The following is a 21,773-nucleotide window of genomic DNA, read 5'->3' as shown; positions in this document are numbered from 1 at the left end:
TCTGCCTCTTTTAGAATGACAAATACTCTAAATTATTTTAGTTTTGTCCTAATAGTAGGGGGTGGTGGTGGTGGTGGTAAGGAATGGCTATTAAGCAATTATGTTATTCAAACACATCATTATTATTATTACCAAGATGAGTGGACTCATTATAATTGAACAATAAAAGCATGAATGACTTTGCATTGTTATTAGTGTCTGTCTCAGGGCCCCTGTTTTTCCCAGGGGCTGTGGCGTTCAGCAGATCCGACTCACAATGTACCGGACTTGCAGTGGTTCACTTGCAGGCAATTGGATTGTTTTTCAGAATCATCTGCTGTGGTCATCTTTTCTTTTCTGGTACTGACCTGTTGTTCATTGAAGACTCTTGCCACCTCCACCTCCTGCTCAGATAACCTAATCCTAGAAAGACTGTGACCTCCCTGACTTCACTCTTGTCATCTTCCTATCCTTTTTTTCACACAGCAGCTAGTGATCATCAGAATGCGAACTGGCATTAAAATTCCCTTGCTTGAAACCTGCCAATATCTGCCTATTTATTTTAGGATAAAACACAAATCCTTGCAAAGCTTTCCAGGCCCTTAATAAAGTGTGCCACTTCCTTCAGCAGCCCCATTGGGAGCTGTTCCTCTTCTTGCCCCCACCATCACTGTCCCCGCCAAGCACCATACTGTTTTCAGCTTCTAGAATGTCCCGACATCTCCAGTTTCTGGAATGTTCTAACACCTCTCTCACTTAGGGGATTTGTACATGCTCTTCTTTCTATTCATAATACTCTTTCCCTAGCTGTTTAGTTCTCATCCTTAAGATCTCAGCTTAAATGTCTATATCTTCTTCACTACCTGACTAATTCAGTACCCCATATGGACCCCTTCCATAATCCTGGCACTTCACCATTGGTAGCAGTGTCTACACCAGTAATTACTTGCTTAATATCTTTCTTCCCCCACTAATAGTAAGTCCTAAAAGGACATAGCTTTCTTTTCAAAACTAACTCCCTATTGTTCAACACATACCTGGTATGTTAGGCCATTTTCATATTGCTATATAGAAATACCTAAGACTGGATAATTTATAAGAAAAGGTTTAATGGCTCACGGTTCTGCAGGCTGTACAGGAATGTGGCCTGTACAGCTTCTCATGTACAGACATGTGCAGAATGTGGCCCTTGCTCAGCTTCTGTCCTCAGGAAACTTACAATCATGGCAGAAGGCAGAGGGGAAGCAGGCACATTACATGGCCAGAGCAGAAGCAAGAGACAGATCATAGGAAGAAAGTGTCACACACTTTTAAACAACCAGAGCTCATAAGAACTCACTCACCCTCATGCGAACAGCGCCAAGGGGCTGGTGCTAAACCACTCATGAGAATTCCACCCCCACGATCCAGTCTCTTCCCCACCAAGCCCCACCTCCAACATTGGTGACTACTCCACAGTGTTGAGATTTAATTGGGCACAAATATACAAACTGTATCACGTGGCACATAGGAAATGCTTAACAGTTATTTACCGAGGAGATGAATGTTTGATAATCTACCAGGTACTGAAATCACAATACGGAATCATGGAGACAGAAGGGGGAACTGGAGGCACCGGACCTCCCTCTGTATAATTCGCAGCATTAAGTGCTGAGCTGCTTCTGTAGTTGCATCTCCCTTACCCCTCCACCATATGTTTAAAAAAGTTTAAGCGATTAAAATATGTTTTATCCCTAAGTTGAACATCAAGACCCAGCACATTTGATCTAGGTTTCCTAGAACTATGGTGGTAGTGTTGCTCTGGGAGGATACCTGGCTGAAACCATGCAAACTCTGGACCTGAACTTGCATAGGATGTTGTTGAAGATGCTGTTCACGACAGCACTCCCTGTTCCCTATGTAAAGACACACCTAAGAAATGTCTCTTGTAGATTTAAATGTCAGAAAGAACTTTGCTTCCTTGAGAAACTGTTGAGTGTTTGCCTTATGTTCACTGAATTCATGAACCATGCTTTTCTCTCTCAGCTTTGGCTGCCAGAAAGCTCAGAGTCACATTCTCTGCTCAGTTTTTGTAACTGTAGAAGCCTATCGCTCACACACCTGCCAGTGTAACTTTACCCTGGTCTTGAGTTCCTATTCTAAATAGATTCTCCCCAGTCTCAATGTATTAAGTTATTTGTAGCTTTTTATTTTAGAGTGCAAAATCTTGTAAGTTTGCTCAAATCCTTTGTGGAATGGAGCAAGGAGATATATTAAAGAAATGCATGAGGCTCTGAGATACATTCCATTTAACTTGCGAAGGGTTCCTATCTGTGGGTGGTCCTGGCAGGGGCAGTGCACAGAAGGAGCCCTGCTGACACGGGTGTCTGTGCACCACACAAGGACCCAGCAGGATTTCTAGAAGAGGAACCCTCTGGAACAGCTTACGGAGGTGGTTTTGTTCCTGATCTTTTGCCGAAGCTATCCTCAAGTGACCCAGAAGTGTGAGTGATGCCAATCTCCATTCAAGATCTGAACCCTTTTCTGGGGAGTGGCTAAATATGAGCCCTGTAACCTGTCCTGAAATTCTGTGTGAAGGCTGAATTTCTGCTGGTGTGAGGTCTTCTACTATAAGGTCAAAATTAGAGTGTGTTCTTAGGCAAGACTATAATTTCAGCTACTTTCTAATTCTCCTTAAGTGCCCAGTATTGCTGTGAAAACCCTATTTGTTTTAAATGAAGCTGGCATTTATTTCTTTGGCTAAGAGAAGCAGGAGCAGCCATGTGGTCCACAGGTACTGAACACAGGAGGCCATGTATGTGCCTCACACAGGGTGATTTATGAAGGAGCCTCATTCTCTGCATTTTATATATGGGTAAAACATATATAAATATGTATATGGTTCAGAGAGTTTTCAGAGGTCACTTAGCTAATGAGAGGGGGTGCTGTGGTTCAGTCCCAATCTTCTGATCCCAAACAGGCAGATCCTCTACAGCCCATTTCAGATGGTGATAAAGCAGAGAAACTGTAGGGCAAGAAACAGACCACTCCATGGGTGAGATAAAGAGCGGTTCCGTGTGAAGCTGGGAGAGGACTAAGAGGCAGGCAGAAGACAAAGGACGAGACCCTTGCAAGGATTCAGCCACATCCTTGGTGTACATGCCCCTGCCCTGGCATTATCTGCATCCATCTCCCCCCACCCCCCACCCTACTCCATCATCCTTGCCCAGTGGTCATTGCCACAAACAAATTCCCTAACACTCGAGGCTGTCCTGGCTCTCATCATTCTTGTCTCCCCAAACAAAATGAAGATTGCTTGAGTGGAGGGCTTTCATCCACAGCATCGTTAGGGTAGGAGGTGCTCTTGGAAGGTGCATACTAGTCAATGAAGGTTGATATTGGCAAAAAGTTACCATGTGTTGACGTACAGTCATGTTCTGTGCCCCTAGGCACAAACTTCACAATAACTCAGCATGGTAGACACCATTACTTCTCTATATTGCAGGTCCCCATGGTCATGCAGTTAGCAGGTGCTGGTGTCCCAGCTCCCTGCCTCCACTTTCCATCATTGTTGAGATGCCAGAAATGTCTATCAGAGCCCTCCAAGTATCAAAGGTGTGCTTTAGGGAAAACGGAGTCAAGAGGGAAGAACATACTCCACAGCCCTCTGAAAAGCTCTGATCTGAACACTAGATCTCTCTGCTTCTTTCACTGACATACACATTGATTTTTTTCAAGTTTATTTCAAAATTCTATATTGGATTTAATTACCAGCTTGAGTTTTAATAGCAACTATATATATTTTAATTAAACTTATTATGTTGAAAGAATTATAGATTCATATACAGTTATAAAATAATATAGATTCCATTTCGCTTTTTACCTAATTTCCACTAACGGTAATATCTTGAAAACATAAGTGTAATATCACAACCAACATATTGACATTGTCAGAGTTAAGGTGCAGAACATTCCCAGCACCACAGAGATTCCTCTTTTTCTTTTTTTTTTTTTTTTTTTTTTTGAGACGGAGTCTCGCTCTGTCACCCAGGCTGGAGTGCAGTGGCACGATGTCAGCTCACTGCAACCTCCACTTTGTGGGTTCAAGCAGTTATCCTGCCTCAGCCTCCCAAGTAGTTGGGATTACAGGCCTGTAGCACCAAGCCTGGCTAATTTTTGTACTTTTTAGTAGAGATGGGATTTCACCATGTTGGTCAGGCTGGTCTCAAACTCCCAACCTCAAATGATTCACCCGCCTGTTGCTTTTTTATACTCACATCCACTTCCCTCCTCTCTCATCACTTCCTTAACCCCTGGAAACTACTAATCTCTTCTCCATTTCTACACTTTTGCAATTCTAAACATGCTATACAAATGGAGTCATAAGGCATGCAACCTGTTGAAATGGACTTTTCTTACTCACCATACATTTTCTGGAGATGTATCTAAGTTTTCACATGTATCAATAATTTATTTCTTTTATTGCTGAGTGATATTCCATGGTATGGAGGTACCGCAGTTTGTTTAACCATTCCTCCATGGAAGAACATCTGGATTTCCATTTTGGGACCATTATGAATAAAATTGCTCTAAATATTTGTGTACAGATTTTTGTGTGAACATGTTTTCATTTCTCTGGAATACATTTTCAGGAGAGCAACCGCTGAGTCTTGTGGTAATGGCATGTTTACTTTTATAAGAAACTGCCAAACTGTTTTCCAGAGTGGCTGTACCACATTACTCCCATCAGCAATGTAAGAGTGATGTAGTTTCTCCGAATCCTTATCAGTATTTGGTGTCATCACTTTTTATTGCAGCCGTTCTGATAGATGGGAGGTGATAGCTCAGTGTGGTTGTAATTTGCCTTTTCCTAATAGTTAATGATATTTAACATCTTTCATGCGCTTATTTTCCAGCTGTTTATCCTTTTTGATAAAATGTCCCTTTAAATCTTTTGCCTGTTTTCTAATTTGAATTTTTTTAATTGTTGAGTTTTGAGTTTCTTTATATGTTCTAGATACTAGTCTTTTCTCAAAAGTGTGGTTTGTAAATATTTTCTTCCAGTCTGCAGCTTATCTTTTCATCCCATCAACAGGTTCTTTTGCAGAGCAAAAGTTTTTAATTTTGATGAAATCTAATTTACCAAATTTTTCTTTTACAGATAGTGTTTTTTGGTGTCAAGTCTGAGAACTCTTTACCTTGCCCTACTTCCTCAAAATTTTATCCTATGTATTTTTTTAAAGTGTTATAATTTTATATCTTACATTTAAGTCCATGGTTCATTCTGAGTTAACTTTCATTAACTAAAAATTCCAACCTAAGATCATTTGTTTCTTCTCCATTTTTCTTTATCTTTCTTTTTTTTGGCCTGTGGATGTCCAATTGCTCCAAGACCATTTATTATTTGTTGCAAGTCTATCCTTCCTCTATTGAGCTGTTTTTGTACCTTTATCAAGAATATGTCTGTTTCTGTGTTCTCATTTCATTCCATTGATCTATGTGTATATCCCTCCCCCAACACCACATGTCTTGATTACCATAGCTATATAGTATCTTGAAATCAGGTAAAGCAATTCTTCCCACTTTATTATTCTTTTTCAGAAGTGTTTTAGCTATTCTAGTTCCTTTTTAACAAAAATCTTCCTGGGATTCTGATAGGAGTTGTGTTAAACCTTGTATTGGTTTCTTGTGGCCACTGTAACAAATGACCACAAGCTCAGTCATTTAAAACAATAGAAATGTGGCTGGGTGCAGTGGCTCATGCCTGTAATCCCAGCACTTTTGAAGGTCGAGGTGGGCGGATCACTTGAGGTCAGGAGTTCGTGACCAGCCTGGCCAACATGGTAAAACCCTCACACGTACCCTAGAACTTAAAGTATAATTTTAAAAAAATACAAAACTTAGCCAGGCATAGTGGTGCATATTTGTAATCACAGCTACTCAGGAGTCTGAGGCAGAAGAATCGCTTGAACCTGGGAGGCAGAGGTTGCAGTGAGCCGAGATCACGCCTCAGGGACAGAGTGAGACTCTGTCTCAAATGAAATAAAATAAAATAAAATAAAGCAGTAGAAATGTGTTCTCCAGAGTTCTAAAGGCCAGAAATTAAAAATCAAAGTGTCAGCAGAGCCATTCTCCCTCAGGCAGCTCTCGGGGAGAATTCTTTCCTTGCCTCTTGCAGCTTCTGGTAGCTGCTGACATCCCTTGGCCATATCACTCCAATCTCTGCCTGTCTCTACATTTTAATCTCTGCATAATCTCTGTACAATTGTCAACTGCCTCTCTCTTAAGGACACTTGTGACTGAATGTAGGACTCATCTCTGTTATCTAGGGTAATACCCCCTTGTCAAGATCTTTAATTTAACCATATCTGTGAAGACCTCTTTTCCTTAAAAGGCAATATTTAGATTAGAACCTGTTATCTTTGGGTGGTTATTATTCATCCTGTTACAAACCTACATATCGATTTTGGGGAAATTGACAACTTTACTATATTAAGACTTTCAATCCACGAACTTGGTATTCTTTCCATTTATTTAGGTCTTCTTTGATTTGTGTTGTCAGCGTTTTGTAGTTTTCAGCACACAAATTCTGTACTGGTTTTGTTAGATTTATACATAAGTATTATTTTTTGAGTAATTACAAATGTTATTGTATTCCTAATTTTGTTGCCTTGGTGTTCATTGCTAGTATAGAGAAATACAATTGATTTTTGTATATTGACCTTGAATCCTGCAGCCTTGCTGAATTTACTTATTAGTTATAGAAGCATTTTGTTGATTAATCATAGATTTTCTATACTGACAACTATGCCCTCTGAAAATAGGGACAGTTTTATTTATTCCTTTCTGATATATATATCTTTTATTTTTGTTTCTTTGTTTATTATTTATGTATTTTTGCCCTATTGCCCTGACTATAACTTCCAGTACTATATTGAATAGCAGTCATTACTGTGGACATCTTGCTTTAAATCTCAGAAGGAAAATAGTCGGTCTTTTACTATTGTATACAACGTTAGCTATAGAGTTTTATTTGTAGATTTATCAAGTTGAAGAAGTTCCTCTCTCCCTGTCTACTTTTCTGGGTTTTAATCATGAATGAGTGTTGAATTTATCTATTGCTTTTTCTTCATGAATTGATATTATCATGTGATTTATCTTCTTTAGCTTGTCAATATGTTACATTATATTGATTGATTTTTTTAATATTGAACCAGCCTTGCATCCCTGAAATAGCTTCCAGTTAATCATGGTATATAATTCTTTTTATATTGCTCAATTCTGTTGGGCAATATTTTGTTAAAGATGTTTGCATCTATATTCAGTAGGGATATTGATTTGGAGTTTTGCTTTTGTTTTGTACTGTCTCTGTTTGGTGTTGGTTTTGGAGCAATACTAGCTTCATAAAATGAATTGGAAACCAGCACAGCAGTGTGTCGCTAGTTCTAGCTATTCAAGAGGCTGAGGCAGGAGAATCGCTTGAACTGGGAGGCGGAGGTTGCAGTGAGCCGAGATCACACCACTGCACTCCAGCCTGGGTGACAGAGCAAGACTCCATCTCAAAAAAAAAAAAAAAAAATGTGCACCAGTCATCCTTTCATGGATAGCCAGGACACCGGGACAACATAGTGAGACTCTTTCTCTAAAATATAAATAAATGAAATGGAAATCATACCTCTTTTATTTGTATAGAATTGGTATTAATTCTTTATATGTTTGGTAGAATTTTTCAGTAAAGCCATCTGGGCCCAGAGATTTCTTTTGGGGGCATTTTTAATGGCAAATTAATTGTCTTAATAGTTACAGGGCTGTTCAAATTACCTATTTCATATTGGTTGACTTGTGGTAGTTTGTGTTTTTCAAGAAATTGGCCCATTTTATCTACATTGTTGAATGTATATGTGTAGAATTATTTGTAGTATTCCCTTATTATGCTGTTGATGGTTGAATAGGCCATAGCATCCCTTGTTTCCTTTCTCATATTGGTAATTTGCATTTTCTCTTTTTTTCCTTTGTCATTCTAGCTAGAGGTATGTTAATTGTATTGATCTTTTCAAAGAACTAGCTCTTTGTTTTAATTGAATTAGTCTATTGTCTGTATGTTTTCAATTTCATTGATTTTTTTTCTCTGTATTTATTATATCTTTTCTTCTACTTGCTATTAGTTTATTATGCTCTTCTTTTTCTAGTTTCTTGAATTGGGAGCAGAGACTGTTGATTTGAGAATTGTATTCTTTTCTAATGTAAGCATTTGGTGTTTTTAATTTCCTTTTCATCACTGCCTTAACTGTGTCCCACAAATTTTGATACATTGCATTTTAATTTCAATCTAGTTCAATGTGTTTTTAAAATTTACTTGAGACTTCCTTTGGGATCTATGTGTAATAGCCGACATGGGTAAATCTCTCCCACATCTCCTGAGCTCAGACCAAGAGTGGAGCCTTTTCAGCATGTTCTAAAGATTATTTTGACATGATCACTGTTATGACTATGATGAAGAAAATATTTCCAGGAATGAGAAATCAGGTCATTCAGCCTATGAGGTGTATCATCATGGACTTAGCCCACCACCAGCCCAAAGTGTAAGATGTCTGCTCAGGCTTCCATAACAACCATAGATGAGGTTGTGTAAACAAGAAAGATTTCTGTTCTAGAGGTTGGAAGTTCAAGATCAGAGCGTCAGCATGGTGGATGATATGGTTTGGTCCTCTGTCTCCACCCAAATCTCATCTTGAATTGTACTCCCATAATTCCTAGGTGTTGTGGGAGGGGTGCAGGGGAGCTAACTGAATCATGGGGGCAGTTTCCCCCACACTGTTCTCGTGGTAGTGAATAAGTCTCATGAGATCTGACGGTTTTATCAGGGGTTTCTGCTTTTACATCGTCCTCATCCTCTCTTTGCCTACCACCATCCACATAAGATGTGACTTGCTCCTCCTTGCCTTCCACCATGATTGTGAGGCTTCCCCAGCCATGTGGAACAGTGAGTTCTCCATTAAACCTCTTTTCTTTGTAAATTGCCCAGTCTCAGGTATGTCTTTATTGGCAGTGTAAAAATGGACTAATAACAGTGGGTTTCTGCTGAGGGCTCTCTTCCTGGCTGGTAGATGGCTGCCTTCTCCCTGTGTCTTCACATGGTGGGGAATAGGGAGAGAGAAAGATTTTTCTCTTCCTCTTCATGTAAGGCCACTAATTCTATCAGATTAGGGCTTCAGCCATAATTACCTTTTATACCTTATTTATTTAAATTTAATATTATTTACTATAACTTCAGTTTAATCTTATCTCTTAAATTTAACCTTATTTATCTTCTAGATTACTAAATGTAACCTTAGTTACCTCCTAAGATCCCTATCTCCAAATACAATCATAGTGGGGGCTAGGGCTTCAACTTAGGAATTTGGCAGGAGAGGGACAAAATTCACTCTATAATACTTGCATTCCCACTACCCCTGCACTCTAGCCAGAGAGCTGGCTGTTGCTCAGCTTTCACAGTTTGTTTCTGTATCACTCATTTTTATTGACTCATACTTTGTGCAAAGCTCTGCACCAGACAGTACGTAGGCATGCCCTCTGGGAGTTACCACCTATCCTGGGGGAGAGACATGAAGAAACTTGCTACATGAGACAATCCTAAGAAATGAATCTGGACCCACATCCTGTCTCCACCAGTTACTGTTTGCATGGGATTTGTGCAATTTGCTTATTTCTACCCTTCAGTGCTAATTAGAAGCAATCCCTATTCTGTCTCCAAGAGTTACAATGATCGAATGATATATGTGTGAGATGTGCACATGAAATACAATAACAGATAATGCATAGCTGTCATATGGTAGAAAACGGTAACTTGATTCAGGTCACTAGAGCAGAGGATATGTGGCTAGATAGCAAGGGAACTGAGGTAGGACCCATGGAATGGAGTTAAATGGTGCGGAGCCTTGAGGCCATGTTATGATACCTAATCTTTATTCGCAAGGCAGGTTAACTGTGAAGTTCAGTGCAAATCTGATTTACAGCTTTCAGAAAACCTTCACATTCATTTTCATTTGATGTGTGAACAGCCTTTTGAATTGCACAGGGCAGGTACTGTTTTTTCAGTTTTAGAGATTTTAAACAATGAAATCAAAGAGGTTAACTAATTCACTAAGATCCTACAGCTAGTAACTGGCAGAGATGGGATTTCCAACTCCTGTTCCAGTCCTTTGTCAGCAGCCCTGCCAGCTGCTGTACTAATGCACAACCTGTTCCAGGATGGGATCTAGAATGAAAGCCCATTTCCATGCTCATTGTTCCACACATATTAGTAGAGCCAGAGGCAGAGGCTCCTCCATGTCAGCAAGATTCCCCTGATGGATCTGAACTGTTTTGAGCTTAGAAACAGCTTACAGCTCTAATCTGATGTGATGATAAAATCTGAATTTCCTTTCGTTTGTCAAAGTTTTACTTCATCTACATTACCCTCATCATGAGATACAGCCTAGGGGCCCAAATCATCACTCGTTCAATAATGCATATTAACGGGAAATTTTCTCAAATGAAAATGAGCAATATCTATGACATAATGAATGCCCAAGTTTTTCCCAGATCTTAAAGCTGCGTATATAACTATAAACATGTGTTATTCACTTACATTTTTATTTAGTTTGTGCAGATTCAGTTAGTACAGTCTCACCTTGGTCATTTTATCTACAGATCTTTGAATTTGCTTTTTTATTTGAATATGTTGCACATATATATTTCTAAATTGCTACCTTTCCTGAAGAACCCTAAGCACCATGTGCTGTACAAATCGCAGCTAAATACATCTATATAGAGAGGGATGAGTAATGGATCTCCATGAACAATGGCTTATGTGATGCTGGAGTTTATAAGGCTTGTCCACAAGAAAAAAATAGATAGCAGTACGTAACTAGGCTAAGAGTCTTGCAGTGTAAATACCAAAGTTCCTCAAAGGCATAGACAACCAAATTTCAAAATATAGCCTGGGATAATCTAGTATATATTTCCTGTGAAAATATAACTCTTCGTTAAGAGAGCAAAGCATTAATCTAGAAAGATTCCTAATACCTGATGTTTTATATAACATTTTAGTGATACCCTTAAGAACAATATTTTTAAAATTATAAATACTAGGACACTCAGGTACTTAGTAATAGCCAACCTTAATTTCGTTTCTCTTTTCCTTCTCTGCTTTCCATAAAAGCTTAACATTTTCTTCTCATTTATGGTAGTTTGGGTGTCAAAAGTCCCTAGGCTACCATAAAACTCCCTGGTGCTTAGAATTAGAGACCCTGTAATTAGGCTTAATATCACCTGCAAAAAAAATAAATAAATAAAATTTCTTTTCTACGATGGCTTTGTTAATACCAGAGAATCACTAAGGTCACCTTTTAGCTATTTCTTTACTCTCGTCTTTCTTTGCAAGGAGAAGGAACTTTTATTTTCTCCACAATGGGCTTGGCAGAAGCTAGGAGAAATATCTATGATTCACTTTGGGCACCTTCCTATGCATCCATGACTATTGTTCTCCAAGTGTCGTTTACCTCACCTCCTCCATGCTTATTCCCAACGCTTTAAGGCACATGTGGCCAAACAGTCAATCAAATTTCCACCCAGACTTTAATTCTTAATTAAGAATTAAAGAGGCGAGTCTCCGATGGTGTTCAGGTCTAGATATGACCCCATTGTGTGTCGAAGAAATGCAACTGACATGAAATACCTTTAAAGCATAATGTCTTCCTATTTATTATTAAACTGCTTTTATGGATAGGGGTGGGGAGCAAAATAGAACCTGTTTGTCAGGTAGACTACTGCCTCGAGGATATGTTCATCATTTATAGATCTAGGAATGTATTACTTCCAACTGGCTTCATGGTTAAAACTGTGAATGTGAAGTCAGGCTGACCTGCATTCAAATCCTCAAAGATCTATCACCTGCCCCAATGTGACTTACTGCCTTGACCTGTAAAATGAGACTAATAACTGTCTGTACCTCAGAGGGTTGCTGTCAGGATTAACCGAGATCATGTATATGAAGGGCTTATTGCATCGTACCTGGCAACTCATTACTGAGCAACATTACTCAGTAATGTTAGATAGTATTAACATTGTTGTGGTTGAAAGACAGTGCTTAATAAGTGGACCGAAAATGCCTTGGATTATGATTTCTTAGAATCTGTGCTAGGTGTAACAGAAAGAATTATGAGAGCAATTTAAGATTATTCAAGATTCTCCTCTAAACTTTAGCTTTAAAAATCCTAGAGGAAAACTCTGACCATTATGTAGGAAAGTTCTATATTCCATCTCAAGAAAGATTCAAACAAATAAAACTCCTGTTGTGGGCCATTGTATGTCTGTCCACTATCATATTCGTCTGCTTGAAGAAACCAGTAGTTAGAAAACAGTTTTCCATTTATGCCATTCTTTCCTTAGGGTCTCAAGTTTTCTAGCATTTATATACAGAGTTAGTTTGTAAAATACAATAAAGGTTTAAATATTTATTATAACAAATTATTTCCATCCCGGTTAATAGGCAGTGGTCCCGTCAGTTGGGTTTGAGTGCGGGATTCTTAACACTCAGATGTGCTTACATGTGTGAGGGAGGCGAGTCTCCGATGGTGTTCAGGTCTAGATATGACCCCATTGCCTTTGTGTACACAGAACTAGGCAGAGCGCCGTGTTTCCTCTTCAAATAAGCACTTGCAACTTATCATAGAAAGCAGATAGCTTTGCCTGCCAACACTCCCCTGGCAGTTTTAGATTTCATTTTTATTTTGGTTCCCTGCATCTTCTCTACATTAGAAAGAATGACTCGCTCCTATAGATGGGGTCGTTCTCAGTTTTGAGTGTGCTCCATTTTCTGTGGTGAGAACACTGAGTCTTGAACATGCTGTATCTGTATTATGTGAATATTTTATTACGCTCTTTTTTTTTTTTTTCTTACAGAGTTGTCTGTCTTTGAATAGTTTCTCTTTTAATGCTTAGTTTAAAAATCATTTGCATTGAATTGCTTGGGATCACACATGAACTAGTTTAGCAAACAGTTTTTGCAATCTGATCTCTGCCAAAGAGGGGTTTTTTTTGTTGTTGTTGCTTTTGGTTTTGTTTTTTGTTTTTTGGGTTTTTTTTTTTTTTTTTTTTTTTGAGACGGAGTCTTGCGCTGTCACCCAGGCTGGAGTGCAGTGGCATGATCTCGGCTCACTTCAAGCTCCGCCTCCTGGGTTCATGCCATTCTTCTGCCTCAGCCTCCCGAGTAGCTGGGACTACAGGCGCCCACCACCACGCCTGGCTAATTTTTTGTACTTTTAGTAGAGACGGAGTTTCACCGTGTTAACCAGGATGGTCTCGATCTCCTGACCTTGTGATCCACCTGCCTCGGCCTCTCAAAGTGCTGGGATTACAGGCATGAGCCACCACACCCGGCCAAGATTTGGTTTTAATTGTTAAGGTAGCCAGACATATTTTCTGAATCAAGCATTTTAAAGAGAATTCCACTAAGTTTTAAAACAGAACTGTACACCATCTCTTTATAACACAACAGAGTATTTGCTATGCAATAACAAATGAGTACAGTATAGTACTTGTGAAGTGGTACAACTGAATTCTGTCCAAGAAAACTCCTCCATATGGTTCCTCCAGCTCGTACGTTTGGCTGCAACCCTGAAGCATTGTCCTGGTTACTATGGCTGCTTATACATTTAAGTCCCATGGAGTTAAGAAAATAAAAATGCAGTAGAGTGAAAATTAGCTATATAGCATGTTTTAATAGAGAGCACATGTGATTCATCCTGAATGTGTTAAGATTATATAGAAAATTTGTAAATTTTACTTGTGGTTTTGTGGGAGGATGTAAGGCATATAGATTGCATGTTGACAAATGTAAAATGCTTGCAGTGAATCATAAAAGGCCTAAATGGTGCTTTTATTGTATTTCAGGGTTTTAAGGAAACATATCTGTGAAATCATAATGAAAGTCAAAAGGAAAAGATTGTAGCTTAATGCGTACTTTTTAACTTTACACATAGCTGGGGATAGGATGTGATGCATAAAGTAAGATCAATCTTTACTGAATTTACCAATTCTTCATCTGAAGACTCCTTAAATTAAGCCTGTTTGATTTCTCAACTGGGTGCTGAAAGAGAATTAATGTTACTTCCCAAGCCAAATCAAGGTTTGATACTCTGAAGCTTCCTTCATTCCTTTCCCCTTTCAGCATTTTCTTTCAGTTTGGACCCTTTGCAGTGCCATCGAAAATGGAGCACGCTAAACTTTTCTCTCTTTAAACACACAAGATCTCTTCTTGCTTAAATGGTAATGAATAAATTACTTTCTGCCTCCTGACAGAAAGATGAATTGTTTAACACTTAGTATGCAGGCATCTACTTAAAGCCCATATTACGGTTCAATTCATATTTGATTCATAGAACTTGAAGTATTCATCATCCCACCCTCATCTCCCCTTCAAAAAGGTCCTGGGACATCTTCCTGTTGTAACAAACAAGATATGACTCACGCCTCCTCATTCCTGTCTCCTGCCGGGGTCTCAGCAGTTAGGCAGCCAGAGACACGTGTGTGAGAAATAAGACTTAAGTTGGATGGATCAAATGCTTCTCAATTCCCTGGCCCACTGCTGTTCACACAACATAAATACAGTAATCATCTTCATCTGCTAAATTAGGGAGTGGAAATGGGCTACCAACCATCTAATGCAGAAATTTGCAGCATCAACAGTGAGCCTTATGTTGGGGAGAGGGAGTGGTGAGCAGGCAAATACTCTTCCTTGCAAACAGCCCTGCCTTTTGAATGCATGGAATGATTGTGTCGTCCTCTCTGGGTACTGTGTAGAGGGCAGCTGGGGCTGGAGAACAGAGGAGAATTTTCTGTTTTAATTGAACAAGAGAGAAATCTTCTACAGAACAGAACTGTCGTGGTCTAGAAAAGGCCGCTGTCTGCCTTCCAGTGTCTTGCTCAGCAGAGCCTCTTTGCATCAGTCAGCTTGGCTTCAGAGCTGGGGCAGTGCCTGGCATTAGGGGATGATGGGCATGATTACCTAACACTGACATCTTTCTCTTTTGGAAACTGCAGCCAGGTTCCTAGAAGCAAGTCTAATAACTAGTGGGTAGATTTCAGGTGGTTTGGAGGAGCCCCAGGTTTAGGGATGTTTGGCAGCTGGGGAAAGAACAAGAGGGTCTCTGTTTTCACTGCAAGCCTCTGGAGCTCCAGGCATCATCTCTGCAGAGGTATAGGCCTGCATCTAGCTAGAGTGGAGAAAGCATACTGTCTCAGTCTGCTCAGGCTGCCATGACAAAATACCATAGGTTGGTAGCTTAACAACAGACATTTATTTCTCACAGTTCTAGAGGCTGGGAACTCCAAGATAAAGGTGCTGGCAGATTTGGTTCCTGGTGAGGGCTCTCAGGAAGGTGGCCACCTTCTCACGGTATCCTTATGTAGGGAGGGGAGAGTGCCAGTTCTGATCACTTCCTCTTATTACAGGATGCAAATCCCATCATGGAGACTGTTTTAGTCTATTCTCATGCTGCTAATAAAAACATACCCTAGACTGGGTAAAGGAAAGAGGTTTAATGGACTCACTGTTTCACATGGCTGGGGAAGCCTCACAATCATGGCAGAAGATGATGGAAGAGCAAAGGGATGTCTTACATGGCAGCAGGCAAGAGAGCTTGTGCAGGGGAACTCCCATTTATAAAACCATCAGATCTCTTGAGACTTATTCACTACCATGAAAGCAGTATGAGGGAAACTGCCCTCATGATTCAGTTATTTCCACCTGGCCCCACCCTTGACATATGGGGATTATTACAATTCAAGATGAGATTTGGGTGGGGACACAACCAAGTCATATCAAAGGCCCTACCCTCATGACCACATCTCAATCTAATCACCTACCAAGGGTCCCACCTCCAAATACTAGCACATAGCGGGTAGGGCTTCAACCTTTGAATTTGAGGGACACAGTCCTTCAGTCCATAGCACGCACGCACCATCAGTAGTTCTTAGAGCCCTGTGTGGCTTCTCACTTCTTTGCCTTTGCATGAATTGTTTCCTCAGTTGAAAATGCCTATCTTGGTCTCTTGGTAAAACTATGTTTTAAGATTCAGCTTTAGGAATCTTCAAAGCCCTTTCCAACCTTGGCTCCCCAGGTGAAGCATAAAGGCCTCAGTTGATGTCTGCCTCCGGCACCTACCACCCCCTTGGTGATGGCACACAAAGCTCAGGTGCCTCCGCTCCATCAGGCAAGTGATGTCAACTTCCTCTTAGTATCTCCAGAGCCTGGCCCTCCAGCAGCAGGCAGAGGTTAGCTGGATGAGTGAGTGAGGGCAGCAAGCATGGGATTAACAGCAGGAAAAAGTGGGTTCCCGTTTGCAGCCATACACCTGGTGTATAGAAGGCCATATCTCCTAGGCTTGTATAGAACATTGTATGATGTTGACACAGTGATGAAAATGCCTAATGACGTATTTCTCAGAACACATCCCCTTCATTAAGGGACGCACGTCTACGCTACTTACTACTTGGTTCTCTGTCATATTCTAGTTATCGGTTTTCTGATTTGTGAAATTTAGGTAGTTATAATTGTTACTTTGCAGGGCTATTGAAAGAATCCAGTGAAACTGGGGGAGAAGAACTTTGCAAATGGTAACATTTGCTTCAAATCTATCAGAAAAGCTTTTAGGAAAATACACACATATACATACATACTATGCTTGTGTGAACTCCTCCTTCCTTCTACTTATGGGTCTTGAAGTCAAACAGAATTAGTTTGGAAGTTGAACTGCAGTCTCTTCCTTAGCTATGTAATCTTTACTCATTAATTTTCTCATTTGTAAAATCAATAAAATAAATATAGGATTGTTGGTGAGGGTCAAATAACAACATAGTGAAATTGCCTAGTACAGCACCTAGCACATAATGGATAGCTACAGATTCTCTTCCTTGAATTCCACACACATTCCACGGCCACCAGTGTGGACACAGTGCCCCTCTGATTGCCTTCCCACACTGACCTGACACACTTAGGTCCGTACCACTCATGTGGGCAAATGTGAACCACATGCATAGTTTGAGATTATCAATGACCTTTTCCCTAGCTGTCAGTCTTATCTCCCCACCTAGTGTGTAGGTTTCCAGAGCTGAGGCAAACCCCCTTCTCACCCAGCACCAGTCTCTGCCCACAGTGAACACCCTCCTGTAAATATCCGTTAGAGGAACACTCATTTGTAGTGCCTTGGAGTGGGGTTTGGGACTAATCACAGAAGAAATGAGTCCTACTTTTTTGTGTTTGTTTTTGTTTTCTCTTTAACTTTTATTTTACGTTCAGGGGTGTGTGCGCAGGATGTGCAGGTTTATTACATAGGTAAACATGTGCCATGGTGGTTTGCTGCACGGATCATCCCATCACCCAGGTATTAAGCCCAGCATGCATTAGCTTTTCTTCCTGATGCCCTCCCTTCCCCCACCCCCTGCTCCAGCAGGCCTCGGTGAGTCTTAAGTTTTAGGCAACAGTGGTGGCTTCCCTGCAGTTCCTCCTCAGCTTGTTCCATTGGAACAGCTCCTCCAAAGCAAGCTCCACCTGCTCCTCTTCAAACCTGAACAGGGAGGTGTAAGAGGAGCCCTCCCCAGCTGTGTCCTCTCATTTCCCATAGAGGGTTTCTCACTCATATACAGACATGAAACCTCACTTTGTAACAGAAATACTCTGTGTGAGAGCTCAAGGAATCCTGGGTGGTCAGTTTTGCTTTTATAAAAGATCTAAATCACATTAACTTGGTAAAAACTTAAGGAAGGGTACCTTTCCTTGTGCCCCAGAAATAGGGGCAACACTGGTCTCCCTCATGCATCTCTACCCAAGCAATCTCCCAGGACTTGGTTTGGGGTTTCTACCACCAGTGAGAGCAGGGCTGGGGTTCGAGAAGAGGAAGGGCATCTTTCTTTCCTGTCACACACTCACCCACCTCAACCCTCCAACCCTGCAGTGACCATGGTTTATAAACACATAGTCTGACAATGATTTTTTTCCTTGACTGGTGAATTGATATCTTTCTACGAAGAGTCTTGCTAGGGTATAAACATCAAATCCCATATGTTACACATTACAAAGGAAATAAATACATAAGCAGAAATACAGTTTCAGCTTCATGTGTCTGTGTATGCATCAGGTAACTTAGTATTTAAACATTTTCATTCAAGACAGTTGTGGAATATTTAAGCCACCAACCGTTGTAAACATGCTTTACAAGGAGACATTTGAAGAAAGATTTCTATATTATAAAATTTCTAAAATTTTTATTTTAAATATTGTTCTGTTGTAAAGGTAGTATAAGCCCATTATAGAAATGTTTAAATATAGACTAAGAAATTCCTTTTCTCTTCACAACCTTAAAAAAGCAAGAGCATTTGGTTTTATTTTCTTCTAAACTCTAGATGAATTCTATATCATTATGATTAAGAACACAGTGTCTAGACACAGGCTGTCTTGGGTTTAAATTCAGACTCTATTACTTACTAGCTGTGCAGTTTAGGGAAAGTCACTTATTCTGTCTGTGCTTCTGCCCCGTCATCTATAAAATGAAGATGTGAATAGTACATACCACACAGGATTGTTGTAAGAATTAAGAGTTCATGTAAAGTGTTAAAGTGAGCCACCATATATGTGTTTGCTATCATTTTATTTTACATAAACATTATCATCCTATCCATGTGTTTTATGTCATTTTCATTTAATGTTTTATCATAATTCTTTTCCACATTTGACACAGTTTCTTCTAGCGATGATTTTTCATGGTTGCAAAACATTATATCAGATTATAATTTAACTGTTTCTCTATTATTGGACATTTATGTTATTTCTAGGCATTTCTGTTTTAAATAACACTGCTATAAATACCATCATGAAGATCATTTTTTCATAGTTTACATTATTTCCTTAGGCTAGATTTCCAGAAGTGGAGTGCCAGGGTCAAAGTTGATAATATTGCCCATGATACACCTTGCCAATGGCTTTCCAAGAACCTTGGATCGATTTACATTTCCACTACAAAGTAGATGGGTGCTTCAACTGAGTTCTGTTGCTTTTTGATTAGCAAATTTAATGGTTAAAAAATGGTTCATTCACAATAAATATTGTTAGGAACCTCCTAGGTGCCAGGGACTGCTGCGTCTCACACTGGGGTTGCCAAAATGGAGGTCATTGGTTCTGCCACGTTCTAGAGGAAGAAACTGGAAACCAAATGAACAATTCTAATCAGTGTGATTAGAGCAGTGAGGTGCAGGGGACCCTCACCTACTCTGGGAAGTCAGGGAGGCTTCCTGGAAGGAGCAGGCTTGAGTTTAGTATTGAATGAAGAATTGTAGTTAATCAGGTATAAAAGGGATGGAGGGTTGTTCCATACAAGGGAAGAGGGTGTGCAGAGGAGAGGTGAGGGGGCTGGCCCATCTGGGGAACGTCAAGGAATTGGTTACTGGTGTTTTGGAAGGAGGACTGAGAGATGCAGCTGTTACCAGGTCATACGGAGAAGCTGGGTTCTGTGTAAAGTTATGATTTTTCAAAGCTGCTTAAAATGGTTTGGCTGTGTCCCCACCCAAATCTCAACTTGAATTGTATCTCCCAGAATTCCCACCTGTTGCGGGAGGGACCTAGAGGGAGGTAAGTGAATCATGGGGGCTGGTCTTTCCCCTACTAATCTCGTGATAGTGAATAAGTCTCAGGAGATCTGATGGATTTATCAGGGCTTTCCACTTTTGCTTCTTTCTCATTTTCTCTTGCCGCTGCCATATAAGAAGTGCCTTTTGCCTCCCGTTATGATTCTGAGGCCTCCCCAGCCATGTGGAACTGTAAGTCCAATTAAACCTCTTTTTCTTCCCAGGCTTGGGTATGTCTTTATCGGCAGTGTGAAAACAGGCTAATACACTGCTTTTTATTTGTTGGTTGGTTGATTGGTAAGTTTTAATAATAAAAGCAGCCTCAGAAGAACCCTGCAAGAGAATTTCTGATGACATACCTTCAGATTTACCAACTGGCTCACAGTATCAACTGTTAAAGTAATTTAGTGGTATGGGTGTTCACTAAACCAAGCTAACCTATACACTAGTAGCATTGGTGCTTCACTAAATGAGGTTAGCCTGTACTGTGGCTCATCTGGCAGCATAGTGAAGTGGGCAGAAATAGTCTTCAAAGTCTCCCACCCACCCCACCTCATCCCTTTTTTGTTTTTCTGCTTCTTCCTATTCCCACCAGAGGCTTGGAGACCTGCTCTGCCCTTCCCAGTCCCTCTCTAAATAACCTCTCAACACCCTGGAGAAGGATGGTTGAGACAAACTCCTTTGTACAATGATGCTGGTGATTGGGTAAGAGGTCCAGCCCTCACCTCTCCAGGAGCAATTGAATTCTTGAAGGGGTCACCTGGACCCAAAGAGTCTCCGGTAGTGGAATTCAGATCAAAAGGCCAGCAAGTAAAGAAGCTATTTAAGATCAAAGTGGGCAGCAGTGCCTTCTTGGCCCCTTCCAAGGTCCCACATGATGAGACATCTTTGTGCAAGCCCAGATCTGAATGTCACCTTTTGTCCCACTGTCCAGGGTCAGCTTTAGCCCTGAGATTGCCTCCTTCATCTTGCCTTCTACATGGAGTATGAAGTCAGTGTCCTGGGATACACTGTGCCTGATCATTAGCTTTTCCTAAAAGCTGGTCACACTGAGGACAATGGCCAGAGGCTGGGAGGATGAGGGCTTCAGTGAAGTGGCCACAATTCCATCATTTCAAGCTTGCCTACCTCTTTAGCCCTGATTTAGAAAGAAAAAACAAAAGGTATCTTTTCTACCTTTGCAATAGCAAAACCACAACAAAAAGTGATAAACTATTCATCTAGGACAGTGTTGTTGTTTTTTTTCTCACCTCAGAAAAACATTGTAATTCTTTCTCAGCAGATTTCCTAGATCTTAAATATCAGCTCAAACATTTATGCATGAAAAATTAGAGGCCATGAATGATGCATGTATTCTGGAAAGTCTGCCTGTAAATCTCTCCCCCTCATTTGTAAAGTCCCAGGATGGCAGCCAAAGCCTCATTTCCAACCCCTATTTCAAAGCCACCTGAGATGAAATTTCCTATTTGTTTCCAACTCGCTCACCCTTTGCATATTCAGCCCTCCCTGGAGGCAGATAAGTCTGCTATTATCTTGTCTGAGATATTGTTCTTTTACTTGACCAGATTATAGCACAATTGTCAGTTTGCTCTTTCATAATACTACTTCACAGGGGATTTGTAAAGATTAATGAAATAATGTTTGAAAACCACTTTGAATTTGTATGCGTTCTTTCTCCCGAGGCACAGGGTTATTATTTCTTAGTGTTTATACTGTATTGTCCATGTAAGAAGTTTTAAATACTCTGCTAACATTTAAAACAGTTTAAGTTAGATGGTGAAGCCATTGGCTATTAGAGCTGCAAGAGGTCCTACCCTTAAATTGAGGCGAAGAGAAGTCTGTTGCCTGGAGTACGGGGCTGATTTGCCTAGTGCCATGCAGCTGCTGAATGGCAGAGCTGGGTCTATAATCTAGGGCCCCGACTCCGTGTTCACATCTTCATCTCCATTATAGGTTAAATTGTGCCCACCCACCCCCCACAAAAAAGAAAAGTATATGTTGAAGTCCTAACCCCCAGTACCTTGGAATGTGCTCTTATTTGGAAATAGTGTTGTTGCCAATGAAGTTAGTTAAGATGCGGTCATACTGGAGGAGGGTAGGTCCTTATAAGAGATGGAAATTTGGACAGAGGCACACACAGAACACCATGTGAA

The 21,773-nt window shown here is 40.3% G+C and overlaps 1 protein-coding gene across 1 annotated transcript in view; it reads left to right on the top strand.

The window, feature by feature from the left end:
• The window catches only part of ALK (ALK receptor tyrosine kinase), a 540,180-nt gene that overhangs the window by 73,399 nt on the left and 445,008 nt on the right, over positions 1-21,773 (top strand). The window lies entirely within an intron of this gene.

Source organism: Rhinopithecus bieti, unplaced genomic scaffold (genome assembly GCF_001698545.2).
Source record: "Rhinopithecus bieti isolate Rb0 unplaced genomic scaffold, ASM169854v2 scaffold_7681, whole genome shotgun sequence".
Classification (NCBI taxonomy): Eukaryota; Metazoa; Chordata; class Mammalia; order Primates; family Cercopithecidae; genus Rhinopithecus; species Rhinopithecus bieti.
Note: the sequence above shows the minus strand (reverse complement) of the source record. Positions and strands in the feature narration are given on the sequence as shown.